At 37.6% G+C, this 19,035-nt stretch overlaps 1 long non-coding RNA gene across 2 annotated transcripts in view; it reads right to left on the reverse strand.

The window, feature by feature from the left end:
- The window catches only part of LOC107051761, a 162,116-nt gene that overhangs the window by 81,222 nt on the left and 61,859 nt on the right, over positions 1-19,035 (reverse strand). The window contains exon 1 of one of the 2 annotated variants that reach the window (XR_005859410.1): positions 1,201-1,278. The exons of the other annotated variant lie outside the window; for it this stretch is intronic. This is a non-coding gene — a long non-coding RNA (uncharacterized LOC107051761). Of the gene's footprint in view, positions 1-1,200; positions 1,279-19,035 lie in introns of those variants that run through there. 2 annotated transcript variants of the gene reach the window in all.

The following is a 19,035-nucleotide window of genomic DNA, read 5'->3' on the forward strand; positions in this document are numbered from 1 at the left end:
GTTTATTATGCAGTTATCTCAGCCTGAAGGCTTATGGCTTTCCAGCATGTATAAAACAGTACATAACTATAATCCAGAGAGACTCCAGGTTTATTTAAGTCCCTTGACTCTCAGGAAAAATACCAAAATAGCATAAAGCAAATAGACGGCTGCCTGAATGCAATAATTTTAAAAATAAACAAACATGCCTGGTAAGTATGCAGAGCATCTCACAGTACCATCGCCTAATTTAAGTTCCAAAGCTTACTATCTCTATATCCAGATACTGCTAAGAGCTATTCACCTTTTGTAAACTTACTAGTTTCAACCATGCTTTCCAAATAAATCATATAACCATATAAAGATATTTTAATAGCCAGATGTACTAGGGTTCTGCAATCATCTGATGGAGTAAGAAACATCTGGTAAGGAACCTGTCCGGAGAAGTACAATTTTCCCCCCTGTAACGAACAAGTATCAAAATACCCACAGAAAGATACCTTCCAGCCTCTAATACACGGGTCTACCTCAAAGTATTGCATCTTCTCAAATTTAACAATTCTCTGTGGTTTGATATTTTGACATTTAGTCACATGGACAAGAGCATGTGCCTTTATATTCAACAGCCTACCACTGGGAAATAATAGCCCTTACTGATTGCATCTTGACCAAACTCCAGGTCAAGGAACCAGAACAGGTGTCAGCTTCTCAATCTCAGGAGGTAGATGTAGGGGGATACTTCTGCAAAAGCCTAGTACATTTTCACACTTAACACTTGCACAAGGAGCTTTCCATACTACCATTGTTGAATCTCATGCACATAGAGTGTTAAGTACTCTTTTTGCAAGAATGATTCTACTGCATCCAGTTTTAGCTCCCTGCGCAAACCATTAGGGCTCTCCCATGAAATTGAGAAAGTTACTCAAAAATTTGAACAGCTGTTGGAAAATCTGACAATCTTTTGAAAAGGGATCTAACACTGTACTACCTCATCATGGATGAAAAAATGAGAGAGGATCACTGCCATTTAATTTATCAGACTAATTTTCACCAATGTAGCAACTGACACCATTCTTCAGAAAAATTGTCACTGAGTTTTGAACATCAGCATTATCGCAACAGTATTAACAAGCAAGAGAATAATATTTGTCTCAGGAGAATATAACGTGACTTTTAACTTATTGCTGCAAGACACCATTTACCTGGTGTACATTTACTCACCACACTTCTCATTTTGTTCCCTTGAAGCGTGATGGGCTTTTTTTCTGTTCTTTGGTTTTATAAATCCCTAGAAGAAAGGATTAATACAGTCTTTAAGTAACTGTCTTTATCTGCATGCATGACACTGATGCAGCTCTGTTCAGACCTACAAGACCAAGTAATTGCTTTTCCAAGAATGCAGTATGATATTCCTTCTAGTGGAAGATGTCCTAAGTGACCTTTAGGGTCAATCCCAACCCAAACCATTCTGTGGTTCAATGGTATTTGGTAGCACCAAGCTGATAAGTGCAAGATACTAAAGAATACCAAATTTGTAATGGATTTTTTTCTCTCAAATTTTCAGTGCAAGTTTGCTCCTTTTACTGAGACTTAATGGATTGATATTCCCTGTTAGAAGACTGAGTAGCAACTGTGCAGCCTCAGGACAAGTAACTACTCTGCTCCTCAATAAACACTTCAGTAGTAAATTATAGGATATAATGACTAGACCAGATGATGCAGAAGCCATGCACAGCCTTATTCTTATACAGAGTATCAGAGAAATTAAACCAAAAGAATGGAGCCAAGTGGTTTTCAGTAGTTAATTTACAGTCCAAGTAATAATAATAGGGACCATTTCCTGCTCCACAGTAAACTGAAGGAATTTCTTTTACACATTTAGCGTAATTTTCCTCCACTCACACTGTAGATACTATCATACTGCCAGAGGATAACCAAGCTTAATAGGGAATAGATGAAACTCGATGAAAACGAACTTGAAGTGGCCAAACAATGTTAGTAAGGATAAAAATTTAATGACATAATAAAAGGAAACTACCAGTAACATTTAGGCAGTAGCAGCAACAACAACAACAACAAAAAAAATGCAAAATATTCTGAGATACTTATTAACACAGATCTTATCCAAAAATCAGTAAGAACTCTCCAACGACAGCAAGTCATAATCCCACAGATGGTAGCACCGTCTCTTTTGCTCCTCAGCCAAGCTCATAAACATGTTTCAGACAGCTAGCACACTTTATCTTATCAGATAAGGTAATTCATTTTCTAGACAAAAGAAACATTGAAAATCTAATCCACTGGACTCCACTGAAGCCCTTGATATGGTGCCATAAGGGAAGTTATTATTTCAATTGGTAAAAATGGAGATTAGCACCAGCACTGAAAATCAGATAGGGGACATGACTACTAATGGTGTGAAAGTATTGAAAAGATGAGACCTACCAGGAGTTTGTTAGTGCAACTCCTTGAGAGTTTGGTCTTGGAGACAATTGATTTTCATTTAGTGACATTTTTGCAAAGAGGAAGAATTTGCTAGTGAATTTGCCAGCAGCATAAGTGCAGAGGGGTGGAAAGAGGAAAAAAAAACAACAAAAACTAAAAAATCAACTAAGTTAAGAAAAAAAAATGCGTGTGGATAAGAGCAGAAAATCAGGAATGGGATTAGTGTAGACTTCTACTGTGACAGCTCTTCGGATGGAAGTGACAGAGGCCAGAAAAGTCCAAGCAGAAGGTGAGCCTCAGCCACTTATGTCGTCCGACTCTGGACATATCTTGAGAAATATCTAACAGGGACAAACATTAGTGTCCAGGTAAAAGACACTAGAAAGGCCTCTCTTGGAAGACTGCCAGCCAAGCTCATAAAACGTTTATTTAAATCAGAACAGAGCTACCAGAACAAATAAGAGAACAGAGGGTTAGGACATTAAAACTGGGTAGCTTATTCAGCCTAGTTGAAAGTGGAAAAAGAGAAAGGCTCAAAGGAACATCGTCTTTTTTTTTTTTTTCTTGAGAAGAGTGATTAATACTAAAAAGGGGAATAAAAGCCATTCAAGGACACTCTTGGCATGGGCAAAAATTAGTGCCAACTGTGAGTCTTCATAAAGTCATCAGGGGTTTTGGGCCCAGTCACCACACTATACCTGCTTCCATTTCTTTTCTTGCTCATTGTTTTATTCTTACTATCTGTATCTATTGTGTTTGATCAAGCAGTCTTTTTTTTTTTTTTTTTTTTTGATTATTATTAAACTTTGCTCAATTAGCAGCAAATTCAGATGGCCAAAGGGTACAAGAACAGTTCAATAACATACAATGGTTTTCTATATGGTATCTGACCAAACAGGGTCAGTTTTTGTTTTCAGTGCCCAACAGTAACAACATATATTTTAGACCCTCTATCCAAATGAATAAGTAAACATCTTCAGTATAAACACTGTCAGTTTAAGCACTTGTAAAAGCACTGAATGAGTAAATGGAGCCCCAACGTACCAGTTTCTCAGTGAAGTCACTAGATGCCAGTACAAAATGATGGAAAGACATGGTTAACTAAAGCTTATCATAATTCAGAAAACTAATGCTCATATTAATCTGAAGCAAATTTCAGTTTAACTGAGGTGAAATGTAACAAGTTTTAAAGAGGAATCCCTCCAGACAGCAGTGTCACAGACTAAGAGATTTTAGAACAGTACAAGTAAATGTGAATTAAATTTAGATCTCCAGCTAAATAACTATTCCAGATAAATTACTTTAAAAACGTAAATATATCCCAGAAGACCACAAAGAAGACAAGATGGAGAGGTGGCAGAAATATCAAACTGATAAGCCCAACAATTTAAATCAATACACTCCATACTTTAAATCAATTAATTTTTGTTCCACCTACTCATTACTGAACTGTTTTGTTCGGATTTTTAATGTAACTGCCTAAGAATACTGAGCTTACACTACTATAGGTGCTAATTATGCCATAACCTGTCATATGAGAACAAATCTCAATGTAGGTACGTTTCACACACACACACACAAAAAAGAAAAAAAATAGAATGAGAAAATGGCTTTTTTAGTCATTTTAAACTTTTGGGCTAGATTCACTGCTATATGAATTCCCTCTGCGTAATTTAGAGTGCTTTGGAAACACAAAGCAGCCATAAACCTCTCTTATCTCATGTGGCTACCATAACGATCTGGTTTTGCAACACAGAGCAGTGGAAAATTAAATACAGTACAGTAAAGAACCCAGCACGACAGCCTCTCCTGTAGAATGACGATGCCATACTTGTGTGCCATAGAATCACAGAATCACCAAGTGTTCCTCCAAGGAGCACTATGGGAACAATTTTTTTCACAGAGCTGCACAGTAAGGAAGGTCATCAAGAAATATATTTGGTCACAGGCAAGTTAAGATTGAAGAAATGATTGCACAACCAAAGTCAGATCAGCCATAGAGCATAAGTAGCATCTGGGTACCATTAAGTTGGCTTCTTTGGGTTTTATTATATTGTCAGCCACACGGTTTCCATGTAACCTTAACCTACATTAATAGAGCTCTTTTGACAGATAATTGTTACAAACCAGACTCAAAGTATCAAAAGATGGCAATCGGTTTACATTCTCACCCATTACACTGACCCAATTACTGACAACAACATAAAAGCAAATAATGATTAAGTATCATACCCTTTTTATTTTCATTACGACTGAGCCTTGGAGCCCTGTCACTTGCAAGGTATCCCACTAGCAGAGGGAAAACAGCTCTGGAAGGAAAACAACACTCTGCAGAATGCCAAGGAGGGCAGTTTAACAATGATAATTTACGTTGGGATGAAGCAGACCAAAGGGAGGCAGTTTAAAGAAAAAAAAAAAAAAGCAAAGGAAGTGACTGTAGAGAGAGAAACGATGGTGTACTGAAAGGATAATGAAAGAGGTGGAGAAGACAAGCAAGAGAAGTCCAGAATCATCATTTAGTGGCACCTCCACATCTTTGATTTTTTCCCCCATCATTCTAAATATGTTTAATACTTTTATCTTACTAGTTTAGTTCTATTCTATTAGGGCAGAAAAAGCGGTTAATGATTTTGGATGGGCAGCCCAGCTCCATGCATCTGTAATTCCTTGTAATGGCCTCTTCACAGCAACACACCTTCCAGTAGGACATAGTGTGACTAATACTAGTCACGTGCAGTTCATTCCCTCTCATCTTGCTGCCAGGGGAATAAACAAGTGTGCAGGCTGTGTTTTGCGTTGGTGGAATTTGGATTTTCCCACCTTTGCACACAATGTAGAAGACAGAATGGTTGAATGTTGCATTTGCAACACAAAATGAAAAAGTTTATGAAAGTTTTATGCCCCTGCATATTGAAGGCTCTTGACTTATCATAAATACAGATCATTAAGATTCTGGCAATGGAAGTGATTTGACTGTTTAATTGGGAGTAAGTAAAGTATCTCACTTTCTATAAAACCACGGCAGATAGAGACCAAGTAAAACAATAAGATGACAATATTTTCCGTATGTGCAAGTACTTATATGATCCACCAAGACAAAAAGTACATCAATTCTATTTCTCATTAAGCCATTAAGGGAAAGATGTCATAGAAACAAAACCAGGGCCGTAGACAGGCCCTCAAAGCCTGCAGAAACACTGGCACACAGTGTTTCCGAATTGTTCAGCATGTTGGGTAACAGGTCTTTTACCATGCAACCTCTCCCCACAAATCCAGCTCCCAATGGGCTCTCCAATCACCACATTGTTCTAGCTGTGATAAGCTAAGAATATAAGCAAGGCAAAGCATCTATGGAGAGAGGTACCAGCCGCATTTTTATTAAACCAGCTGAATACCTTATCTTAGCAGTTCTTTCATTTCCTGTTGTTTCCCCCTCACAGCCTGTTTTGATTTAACGCTATTCATTCATTGAAGCAGAAGTACTCCACATAGGTAATGTGAAGTTTATAAGACATAAAACGTATGTGCATGCACGTGTACATGTACACACATGCACACTTGCCCATTATTCCCACATCATCCATATCTGTAGTCTAGCCAAAGCTACAAGAGCCAGAAGGAGAGAAAAAAAAAAAAAAGAAAAAAGAAAAAAGAAGAAAAAAAAAAAAAAGGTGAGGATTGCATCAGTGTCACCAGAGCCTAAACTGGGAAAAAAAACAATGTAAAAACTTGCATGTTTCTCACTGAGCTGGGATATGACCTTCTATCAACCCTGGTCCACAAAGACTCAAAAGGTATTAAATCACCTCTGTGGCAGGAGCCCAGTAATTAAGAGCCACAATCCCATAAGAATTAAGTTGATGGGCTAATTTGCCTTTGGGCTGCAGAAGGGCATGCTTTCAACTACAGGGTTTGAGCAGCAGCGGCTGATGCTGTGCCACAAACAGCTGCGATGAATCTACACAAGAACGAGGTGGTGCAAGCAGTAGTAGAACGGCTTCCTGAGAATGGCTTAAAGTCCACAAAACTAACCAGCATCCATTTCTCTGCCCCTTGGAAATGGAACAGCAGCAAACCACATGGGGGGGGGGGGAAGGCACGGTTATAAAGGCACGCTCATAAATTACTCCAAGTACATGCTTAGTAATGGAAAATGAATTATTATTTTTTTAAAGTCACTTATTTTCTATTTATTTCTTTGATTTACCCTGCTGGAAAAATAAAATAAGTAGTACAATTTCCAAAACCACAAGACTTTACCACAGACCATCTTGTCTTTATACTGGTATCCAAACGCAACAGGCATGGGATACACCCCTTCATCTCTTTGGGTGGTAAATTGTTACACGGTCCATGGAAAACAAAAGGAACAGATGCAAAGAAACAAAACTGTGGTCCCTCGTTTTGCAGGTTGGATGAAGCAGTCCCATCCCCACAGTTCAGCCTAGGGAGCAGCTCTCGCCAGGAGGGTGTTGGTGTGAGTGATTGACAACCACGCTGCGGTAAATCCACATTAACACTTCTGGGTTGAAAGCAGCCAGGTTGACGAGAGCCTCACAGTAACAAATGAGTCAGATTTGAATGTATCCTAATTGAAGACAGCAGCATGGCTGGACATTTTGCACCAAATGTGCTGGCCACCTGCACGCAGGGTAGAAGAACCATTAGGCATGGCTCTGCTCATCTTGAAAGGAGAATAATTCCCAGACGCCAAGCAAGTCCATGAACTGAATGACTCCAACAAAGTGCAGCCGTAAGATCTCAGGCACATTTTAGTGGAACATCACCAGGGTATAAACACCACAGTTATTACAGAATACGTAATCTATTACGTATGGGTTTATGCATGGGGGATAAGGCTCTCTTGAAACCAATTTAAATTCAAGCCAACTTGTGGCTAAAGAACAGCCAATATTCCAAATTTGATTGCTGTTATTTTACATAGGACTCCAGGAACTGTAATGACCTCAGTTTTCTGGTGGATCTTCCTTTAACAGCAGAAAGAATTGGGCTACATTTGACACAGTGCCTTACAGTCTTGTTCAGTCATTTGTAGTGGGGACATTATTGGTGATAATTCAGACATCTTCCAGATGCGAGAGATGTTCACTCATTTCTAAGATTCCTGTGTTATGCCAAAGATGCTCAAATAGAAATTCATACCAGAGGGAGCTTTATTTATCATTTTCCAGTAAAAAGAGGTAAAAAAAAAAAAAAAAAAAAAAAAAAAAAGACATTCAGCAAGGACAAAATGACATACATGGCCACAAGAAAAGAGTGATTTTCTAGTCATTCCATAGCCCCAGTGTAGGACAAATTTAAAGCTGGCAATTGCATCTAATGTGCGACTTTATTTATTTATTTATTTGTTCTGTGAACTTAATTATTATATTTACTACAAGCATTCTGTTAAGGCTTTGTATTTAAATGGCTTTGCCAATTTGAAAGCAGAGGCCTCTGCTGTGCACAAATTCATAGTTTAATTTCATCCTGTTATTGTGTACTGGAAGAGTAACACTATGAACAAAATGAAAATCATTACTTAAACACTTATTCAACAAAAAGTCCAATAAGAACGTTCAGCAAAATAGTAGCAAGAAGAGTATCTGCTTTCATCCGCTGAAAACCTCAGAAAAAGGATACAACTATTCCTTTCATTTTTCACCTCACCTCTCGAGCTGATTGAAATGCAGTCCTTGAAAACAACACCTCAGATGTTTTAGAGCTTTACAGATTTCTTCCTTTGTAAATGAGGTGTTTTCTAGAGATGCAAATGACTTGTAGATCTCCCTAATTCTTCCCTCCATTCACCTGAATACTTCTACATCTGTCATTGCCACTCAGACTAAAAGTTTAAGATTAGGGTTTTTTTTTTTTCAAATTCTGTTTCAAATTTCTGTTTCAAACAGAATGGGGAGAGTGGAGATGTGGAAGAAGAGAAGTATAAGGCTATGGACTTTTACCTAAGAGCAAGAAATTGAGTTTTAGCTTTAATATTCCTAAGTAAAATTGGTCACTGTAAATAACCAGGGACAGTTTGAATCCACAGATAATTCATTAGACTAAAGCCATAGTTGCATAACAGGTCACTTGTGTGCTAGCACTAGAAGACCTTCTGAAGTACAGAGCTTAAGCCCACATGAAATTCAATTTTTTTGCTAAGATCTCCAGGTCCTCCTTTGTCTGTTTTGCTTCTACCCCCTGGCAATTACTGCAAGGAAGATTCTGTACAATGGAAGAAGCATTTGTTTGTTTTTTGTTTGTTTGTTTTTGAAATGCACAAGAAATCCTCAAAAAGATGACTAGAATATTTCAAAATTTCAAGTCTTCTAGAATGAAAATGGTTTTGACCCCAGATCTTTGTTCATATCCCTGCAGGTATAAACAGCCACTGACAAATGCAAAGCAAGGAGGGTGCAATATTGTGCTTTGTAGCTAAATTGTAAGGCAGATGTAATAGTTGCTATGGGAAGGTATTTGCTGTTCTGAGTAGCTCAGGAATGTCAATTTTCAGTGGGATACCAAAAAAAATCCTGTTAATTAGAGATTAGTGCACCCACAAAAGCCCCAAAACAATATGCAGCAGGCAACCTTTGCTCTGTGATCCTCCACAGTCATTCCACAAAGTATACTCTTCAGAATGCTACTTCAGACACGTTAGCCTCCAGGGGGTTCACACTTCCTACTACAAGTACAAACTGTAACTAAGCCTGAAGGTTTTCTCCAGGTCTCCATCTACTGATCTCTAAGAGACCATGCTGCCCTTCACAACAAGGTGACAGTTGCCAGCTCAGCACTTCAACAGGAGCATCCACCCTCTAGATGGTTTGATTCTGCTCTAAGGAACTTCACACCTATGGGGAAGACTTATCACTTCTTTCATAGAGCATCTGTAAGAGGATCTCATACAATACTTCCTGCTGCTTACTTCTGTTTTGCATCTGCCCTTACCTTTCTCAGTTTCCAAAATACTTTTTTCTACAACTTACCAAAGCCTAGTCTATACTTCCCAACTTACATTCCATTAGAAGACTTATTAAATGTGAATATGACAGAAAAATCTGAACATCTTAAGTACCTTTAAACTCAATACCTTTTTAAAACTGCTTATTGCTTCACTGAAACATTCAGATCAAAACTATGCATAACTGTTTTTCAAACATTGAAGCCCTGATGCATATTGCGAATGCACTGCTATAATCCCAGCAGTATTTACACTAGCACAAAGCCAACAAACAGACTATCAGACACCACTTTCACAGACTACATTCTTTAAAGCATTCATCTTCCATTTAATGTTTTAATAGTTAGCAGAACCTTTGAACTGAAAAAAAATACAATAAGCATACAAATTACACAATCCACATAAAAGACAAAAAACATTTGTTCTTTCATTAGACTGACTTTCCCTTAGATGCGCTTAAAATACCACATCATAAAATGTATGTGAGGCCTTTTGCTGCATGAACAAGCCTTTTTCTTTTTCTTCCTTTATTTGCATAGGCAACTGGTTTCCCTACAAACCTCTTGGATAAACAACCTGTTGGACTGCTCCCAGGGAGCACGGAGACATTCACGCAAACTATCAAAAGCTCTAATTACACTTTTATCATATGTTCCAACTCATCCAAGTAAAGTCAAGAAGGATTAAAGACAGCAACCTCATCTGAAGCTAATTACTGACAACTAGCTTAATACTGCCTATAGAACTCATCATCTTTGATTTTCTTCATTAAAGAACAGCCTAATCAGTTCCCATGTTTCTCAAAGTATTTCTCAAAAGAGTTATATAATTTAGTGGCAATGAATTCCAGGTCCTGGATTTCTCAGAATTTTTGAACCCCACTGCCTCCCCTAGGCTCTTCATAGTGAGTCCAGGTTTAGTCATAACTGTTGAAGCAATGCCTTGTCAAGTAGGAGGGAAAAAACCCAAACCTCACACAGAGAAGCACTGCTAAGTTCACAGTACATTGTTTGCTTGTCTGCAGCAAGATATTCCAAACAAAGGTTTCACGGTTTCTTCCCTCAATCAAATTTTCAGAATATTTAACTATTTTATTTTTCCTCACAAAAGACTGATTTTAAAAAAGTACTGTTGTTCACATTTTACAGATAGAGAAAGGAGGCAATTAGAAATTCTGGGTCAGAACAGCAAGTTTCACCCATGTATCTTCTGGACCAAGCTGGTCTTCAAACTACTGATATTCCTCTCCTACTGCTATTTGCAGACAGCAGCTGCAATAACTTCAGGCCAACCACATTCTGGCTGAAGCTGTGCTGGAAACCAGATTAATCAAATTGGTAGAAATGCTACTGAAGAGAGATCCCTAACCAATGTGGTCAGCTAGTTTTCAGGAGATTTTTTTTCTAAGAGTGACACTGGGCAAGTTAAGTTAAAAAATATATAAATAAATATGTACGATACACAGCTTATCTCCAACAGTTTTTGAGTGTGACTAGGAGAAAAAGAAGTATTTCCTTTTGCTTTAAATATTAATCAAGTTTCCAGTGGAAACCAGCATAACGTTCCAAGCAAGTTAAAATTAAAAAAAAAAACACCTAAAAGTTAGAGTAATAATCCTTTAGGTAGTACAGATCTGAAGTGCTTTTCAAGTCTCAATTGTTACCTTGACAACTGTTTGGATTAAAGTATTTCAATTCAGCAAAGTGCACTTTTTTGGCCTAACTCGTGGGGCAGGGCCAGTGGAGATGACTCTCCCTGCCCAGCTGGGAAGAAGCCTCAGCAAACCACATACCTGCTATGGTCCCCTACAGAAAACACACGAGGACAGCTGCATGGTGACTATTGCCCACTTTGCTTTACCTTTATTTTAAATCTTTAAAACTATAGGGTGTGAGGCTTACATTTAGGCAGCAGGTGGAATTAACAAGTACTGTTTGGGCACCAAAACCACAATGAAGCATGTGAGGCATGGGACAGCAGCATGGCCACAGGATTATGCTGGAGGTCCCAGGTCCTACTGGTAACCTGTGGTCAGTGGCTCAGAAGCTGGGTAAAAAACAGATGAAAGGGTAAACAAGAGAACAAAGGATCATGTCTCCATCACATACAAAAAACACCACATATCGTAAATTTTGAAGTGGAATTACAGCTCACCAGAAACCTCTGCTCTATCAAGATTGAAACCATTGACTTTAGGACTCAGAGTGTGAAGCGGAAGGTGAATGTAACGTTAGGGAAAGGGGCAGATACTAGAAAATTTGTGTATAAATTATTTTAACTGGATTTAGTTTGAAGTATATGTGTCAGTATTACTGTAACTAGAAAAATAATAAACTTTGATTAGACAATTATGACTTTAATTATACTTATGGTATGTTCTTGACTTTGTGTACCAGGTGCGTGCTCCTGGAACAAGATCATGACTGCAACAAACTGGTGAGAATTCGAGGAATTCTGTAACTGAGCTGCAACCATTTAGTGACAGTAATATGTTCAGTGGCTCATCAAATAAAAACTAATTCCTCTTCCGAAAAGTGTCCACACTGCCTTTGAAGAGTCAAGTGTATTCAATAGGGAACACTGCCAAGAACAGGATACATAGAGAAGTAAAACTGTTGACACCAACTTTTTGCTGCTTCCTCGCCTCAGAAACCGCGATATTTCAAAAAAGAAGAACTTGAAATCAATACAAAGTACCCTTTCAGACAACACTCAAATCCCATGCAGATGACACATATCACAGAGCACCTTTAACATATGTTGCTCATAAACTATTCCACTATCAGCTCATAGTTGGAGAGGTTTATGGTATGTTCTACATGGAGTTATCTTGTCTCAAGGTATCATACACATAGATCACAGTAACAAGATCCACACCCAAGAAAAACCATCAGTCCTAGAGCCAGCTGCAGTTGTGAACAACAGTAAAGAAATAATGGTATTTCTAACACATCCAGGCTCCAGAAGTTAAGGGTTCCATGAATTAATTTCTCAAGGTTGTGTCTCAGAACAAGTGTCACACTCTCAAAAAGAGGCATCAGCCTCAACCTCTATCCACAGCTTTTTTTTTTTTCTTTTTTTTCTTTTTCTTTTTAATAATCTTTGCTCTGTTGAAGGCTGAATATCGTTACCTGCTTTTCCACTCCCCAGTCTTCTCCAGACAAGGGAGACAGTCATTCTGTACAGCACCTGAGAAACTGCAACAACAACAGAATCTAGCTAGACCTAGAACCCCTAAGATGACACTGTGGTCAGTAAAACAAGGGACATTTGCCATTTTGCCTGGATTTTATACCACATATAAGATGCTGCTAGTTAGAAAGTCTCAAAACAGTGGAATTCTTGCAATTAATAGGGTTTGCAGAAAGCATAAAAAAGTTGAATCTATAAATAAGGAAGTTTGTTGGAAAAAATGGAAAATATAATCCTCAGAAATAATAAAACCAAAGTTTAGTGGAAGCTAAATTGATATCTAACATGAGTTATTCTGATTCCAGAGCAGGAGCCCTAAACCCTCTTGTCTTCTTTGAATAAGATTTTATTAACTGCGGAATTCAATTCCCCAGAAATCACTCACTTGCTTTTGCTCTGTGTTTTATTCTTGGACTAAGTTAAATCAAATTTTGACAAGAAAGGGTAAGATCCTGTGTAATAGAGCTACTTGAGAGATGTTAAGAGACTCTACAAATCTTCCCAGAAGAAGGGATTCTTGTTTCTGTAGAACTATAAAGCAGAGTGCCAACTTTGAACTCTTCAAGGACATACATGGAGGTACGCTGTAGATTAGAGCATGGGAAGATAAGGGGGCATGCAAGACCTGGTTGACATTCAAGCACCACTTCTTCCAAGCTCAAGATTGGTGCACTTCTAAGAGTAAGAAATCAGTCAAAGGTGTCAGGAGAATGTAAGGATAAGCCAGGAGCTCACAGAAAAACTAAGGTGGAAGAAGAAAGTCTACAGAATGTGGAAAGGGGGTCTGGCCACATGGAAAGATTATAGGAATAGCATCAGGACTAGCAAGGATGCCACTGGGCAGGCTTTTTTTGGTGCCCACTGACAGGACAAGTGGCAGTGAGCACAGACTGGAACACAGGAAGTTCCACATGAACGCAAGGAAAAACTTCTTTATTTTGATGGTGACAGAGCACTGGAACAAACTGCCCAGAGAGATTGTGGAGTTTCCTTTTCTGGAGAAATTCAAAACCTACCAGGATGCTTTCCTGTGTAGCCCACTGTAGGGAAGCTGCTTAAGCAGATGGGTTGGACTCTATGACTTCCAGAGTTCCCTTCCAGACCCTACAATTCTGTGACTCTGTGAAGTCATTTAAGATCCCCTATTTATCCTACCGAGTCTTGTTCATATTATAAGCTAAATGCAATAAAAGAACAAAGATTATTTTCCACTTCTAAGAATTATTTCTGCATTAAAGCTGCTCAGACACAGTTTATTTTCCAGTTTGTTAACTCAGATTAAAGAGGTTCCCTTCTCTCACAACTGTATTTTGCAGAGCTTCTTTACTTTTCAAAAATCTGATATCATGTCAATACTTTATACTATAACTGTAATGCAAAGTTCAAATCCCTCAGTTCTCTCTGCTCAAGAAAACTGCTCTATAAAAAAAAACCGAAAGCATGTATATGCTTCTTTACAGGAACTCTTGAGAAAATATTTAAAATAGCAGATAGGGTGATGAAGCTTTGTATATGTTCAACTGTTCATTTCTAATTTACCAGAGCCAGCAAATATTTTTAAAGGAAACCAAGAAACTACATGACAAATAATTTACAGAAGTTGCTGAGTGCTTTCTATCTGAAAAAGATAAGGAAGTCAAGTTATTTCTGTATTGATTTGCAGACCTGCTGAAGTCAGGATGGGGTTCTATTTTTCAGAATTTGACTAGGGTCCTTTGCAATTAAGCCATGATTACTTAAAGCCATTGTATTTTAAAATGTGTGTACAAAGTTATCACACTCTATCTTTTTACACTTGTAGAAACAGAGAGGAACACGGAGATAGCGAGAACAATTTTGTAGTTATCCATTTCAGCTCTGAAAAAAAAAAATGGCAAATATTAATCATGCTGTTCACTCTCCTGGGTCCCCCTGGTTTGCTTTCATATATATTGATGGCAATGGAAAGTCTGTAGAGAAAGTAGGTACAAAATATGCAAGAGTAATCCATCATGCAGAACTGAGGGAAAAGAAAATTTTAATACCCATGAGAATTTTCCAGAAAATACATTTTCCTTCATACAGGCTAGAACACACACAGTCCCTATTCTTGAGAAATACTTGAATGAAAGTAGAGGACCATAAATTAATCCTCACTGGCATAGACCAAGGACAAATGGTAGGTATATTTCTAAACAATACCAATGGTGAAACTTAGCAAATTGGAGTCAGCTGAATCTGGCTCTACACATACCTATTCAAGAGGATTTCAAGCTGTTGTTTCACTTATCCCTTTGTGAACTTATGCATCAGTCTACATAACATCATATGCCTTTTTAGGCCATAGAAGTTATGTATGCTAAGTGAGACTTTGGAAGATTTTCGCAATGCACACTACTAGCACACTACTATATACTTTTTAAAAATAAAACATTGTGGCACACCTTCCCCACGCATACGTTAATAAAGGAAAAGTACTTTGGACTTGATTAGCTGCAGAAATATCTTGCAACTTCTTTGCAACAATTTGTTATGACCTCTCATAAATCAAAACAGTGTTGTTTAGCAGCCAATGAAAACATCTGTACAGAAGACAAAGAAATTAGTTCACTCTCACATACAAAGATGATTAAAATCAAATTCAGGCATCAATAATTGATCCCGGGTGTCCCTCTATTCTTTGACCCATAGCTGCCAGTTGTCACTGACGTAGCTAGACAGCTAGAAAACTTTCTTGTTTTCTTTTTTATTTTCTGAGGTGATTTGGCAGGTTTCTAAAAGCTTTTATGAGTCAAATGTAGGAATTCATGCAATAAATATCTTTTTCTTTTCTTTTTTTTTTTTTTTTTTTTGTAGAAGCTGTAACAATTAGAATCTTTTCCCAAGAATCTTAAGTGTTTTGATAAGGAGTATTGTAGACCATGAAAAATAATGATCATTTGGAGATAAAAGTTCCTTGCTCTTTTTCATTGAACGCTAGCTGTAAGAGAAATTTTTTGCGACAGTTTTGTAAGAGTTGGAGGTACATTGTAAAGTCAGCAGTATAGTTTGATCATTCACATATTATGCAGAGGTACAAATGGTTCAAGATGGCAAGTTTTTTCTTCTCATAACAGAGATGACTACAAAGTCAAAGGATAGTATTCTTCAGCTGAGAAGCACTATAGGGCCACAACAGGCTTTATTTTTCTTCTTGGGCTTATTTGCTTATTTACTTCTATCATTTTGCTTTATTTTAAACAATCAGATCAACCTGTTTTACAAAACTAATACACACAGTTAAAAATTAAAAGGGCAACTATCAAACAGTGTACAAAGAGAGAAAAAATCTGTTAGGAATGTCTGCTTTTGGGTCAGCAAAAAAGCAGGAATGAATAAGAACAGTACTTCATTTGGTAGGTTTTATCAGTAAAGAACGATAAACTGATAACTGAAATAGTAATAAAAATATAACTGAACATTAAGGGAAGATAGAATATTCTCATCTTGCTTCAATGATTCACACTTAAATGAGCATCATTGACATCTAGGCAGCAATGTTAAAGCAGGATTACATTTATTCTGTTCAGCAAACAGAACTTTTATATGTCAATAATGTATTTGCTCTCTGTTAGACAGAAATGAGATGGTGAAATATTGTGTTAAATATTTACTTGCTAAGTCAAAAAAAGGATGCTACCAAGATCGAAAGAATACCAGTTACTCTTAAAAGTCACATTATTTTAACAAGTTTAAGTAGTGATGGCCTGTAATTATGAACATCTTCAGTCTTGCTGCAATTACAAGACTGAAATCAACTTACAAACATAACGTGTGCAAATGGCTGACTTTTTATTTGCTTTAAAGTGGAGGAACAGGATTAACACTTCTTATCAGCTGTTTAATGCCAGAGAGACTTTCTTAGCAGGTCTCAGTTAAAGAAGAAAGGGTCAGAACTCGGCATTTTGCCTTTCCCAATTTCCTGGCTCATTCTAACACAAAATATACAAAATACACAAACCTTAAACAATTAAAAAAGAAGTTATGGAACACCCTTGATCTATATAACCTTCAAACAATCTCTTTTGACCTGTATATCCCATCTCTCCCTTCGCCTGCTTGTCTCTTCTGCTTAGGCTGTAAAATTCCTGAGAGAACAGAATGAATGTTTTCCTCCTAATTTTATGAAATGCTCAGCAAAATTCATAGATTAGGCATGCCACAAAGCAGATCAACCACCAGGATGCCACCACACTCATTAAGAATCAAAATAAAAACATTTGTTATCGGATAGAAAGAAAACCACGGAGGTCAGTACTTTCACAGACAACCTGAGCAAAGAGCAACATGGCGGACCCTTGCAGTAATTCAAGTCTTGGTTTCATCTACAGAGAGCACATTACCAGTCTGTTAAAAATAGAGCCTTTAAAATGTGTAGAAATGAGCCTAAAAAGCTCATTCCCATTCATGAGGAAGTCTTACAGTCTTTCCTGAAACAAGAAAGCACACAAGTCTTATAAGTCTCAAGCTGACACAAAAGCAACAGCCCCTAACACACAGTGACACCACAATAAGGTTACAGTCACGCAACGCTTCCACTTGCTACAGCTGAGGCAATTTGTACTTTTCTATTTTTCCTAGAATACTTCACAGGAAACGTGCAACAGCAGGCTGAAGCCAGTCAAAATAGAAAACTAATAATGCTCTAAATTAACAGTCAAAGGCAAGGAAACCAAGGTTTCTACCCAGCAGAAAAGATACGGTCATATTTGTGTCTAATGTACTCAAAAGGCTTGGTTAGTGTAAAGGGGACAAGAGAAGTCAGAAGTATTAATGTTCATCTGTCAAGAGGACATTTCCTTTTGCCACACAGACCAGATACCATTACCTTACACAGGCACTCCAGAAAACAGCAGCAGAAAAGCCTTGCTAGAGGAAGCGTTCTGTTACATTAGAAGTCACTAAGGCTTATATGGAAGAGAGAGATGCATTTCTTGGTGAAAACACTCAGGTGCTCTTGCAATAAAGGATTGCATGTGAATTTAAACTCACAGTCTCATAACCTCACAGTCTTGACTGTGATTGGAGTTTACGACCTCTTCTGCTTTTCAGTATCCAAACACAACTTTCCATACAAACAGGCAGATTTTCATGAGGTAATTTAAATCTTACAGGAAGTGAGATTTTACATATACTTTATTCAAGCTTAAAAGCAAAGGAATTCAAACAGTCTGCAAGTTTTTGAGTCTTGGATAACACACAGTCCTCTCTTCTACCAGCTCTCATCATTACCCATGCAGAAGTTCCCTACAATTATAATCAAATTAGATTAAGCCCATGATCTTTATACTCTGATCAAAGTACATGCAGATGTTGAGATTGCATGAGGCACAGACTGCAAAAAATAGGCTGAGAGGAAGTGGGGAGATCACAACAGCATTATCAGGTAAAGCAGATCATCAGCAACCAAGCCTAACAAAACATCTTCTCTCAAGCCACTCTCATTTCTATCTGATTTCATTTACTTTTGATGAACTCTATGTAAGAGAATACCGTAGGTCTTTGTGAACATTTATCACCATTTACTTATTTATTTATTTATTTATTCCTGAATAACGCAAGTAGAATTCCCTTTTTTAAGGTCATATTCTTCTGAACAATATGCCTCATCCCTGAAGCCACTCAAGGCCAGGCTGGATGTAGCTCTGGGCAGCCTGGTCTAGCGGTTGGTGACCCTGCACATAGCAGGGGGGTTGAAATTAAATGATCTTTGACGTTCTTTTCAATCTAGACCATACTGTGATTCTACAATTCTATGATCTATACTGTATTACTCCTTAACTTTTACAGCTTTCCGTTTTATTATCTAGGAGACTCTCATTACACTTTTCAGTAACTGAGGACAAAATTTTTCCAGAAGCACCACTAGAGAGATCATTAATCCAAAAGTTCGTGCAACACAGCATGGAAGTATTCAGCACGCACAGAAGAATTAGGTAAGACCATTTTAATCTTTTTTCCTTTTTAGTGCCTAATTGTTTTCAAACTCCTGACAGAATTAATTAGACAGACAGAAAATTAAGAAAAAAAAATTGTACTGGCATTTGGTATTCCAAAGGCCCTGTTCTTAATTTCCTCCATTCTTTCATGTAATAATAGTTTTGGTTAAGCCTCCGGATACATGGTAAATTGGACCGAGTTTGAGACCTTCCTCTTAATAGCTGTTCTTGTAAAAATGTCCAATTTGAATAAATACAATAGGTCCCTTTAGCACATAAGGTATTTGGAGGGGAAATCACAAAGTAGAAATTGATTAAAATTTTGACAAAAGATTCCTAGCTTTAGAGAAAATAAAACATTCATTCTGTTCTCTAGTAAACTCCCCTGTGATACACTGTAATGATTTGAGCACACCAAGGTGTACACAGGGAGTAAAGAAGTGATGGTTCTCCTTCCTCTTGGCTTGTTATACTCAAAAGTTAAATAACTCTTGAGCA

The sequence above is a fragment of the Gallus gallus genome, chromosome 4 (genome assembly GCF_016699485.2).
Source record: "Gallus gallus isolate bGalGal1 chromosome 4, bGalGal1.mat.broiler.GRCg7b, whole genome shotgun sequence".
In the NCBI taxonomy this organism is placed as follows: Eukaryota; Metazoa; Chordata; class Aves; order Galliformes; family Phasianidae; genus Gallus; species Gallus gallus.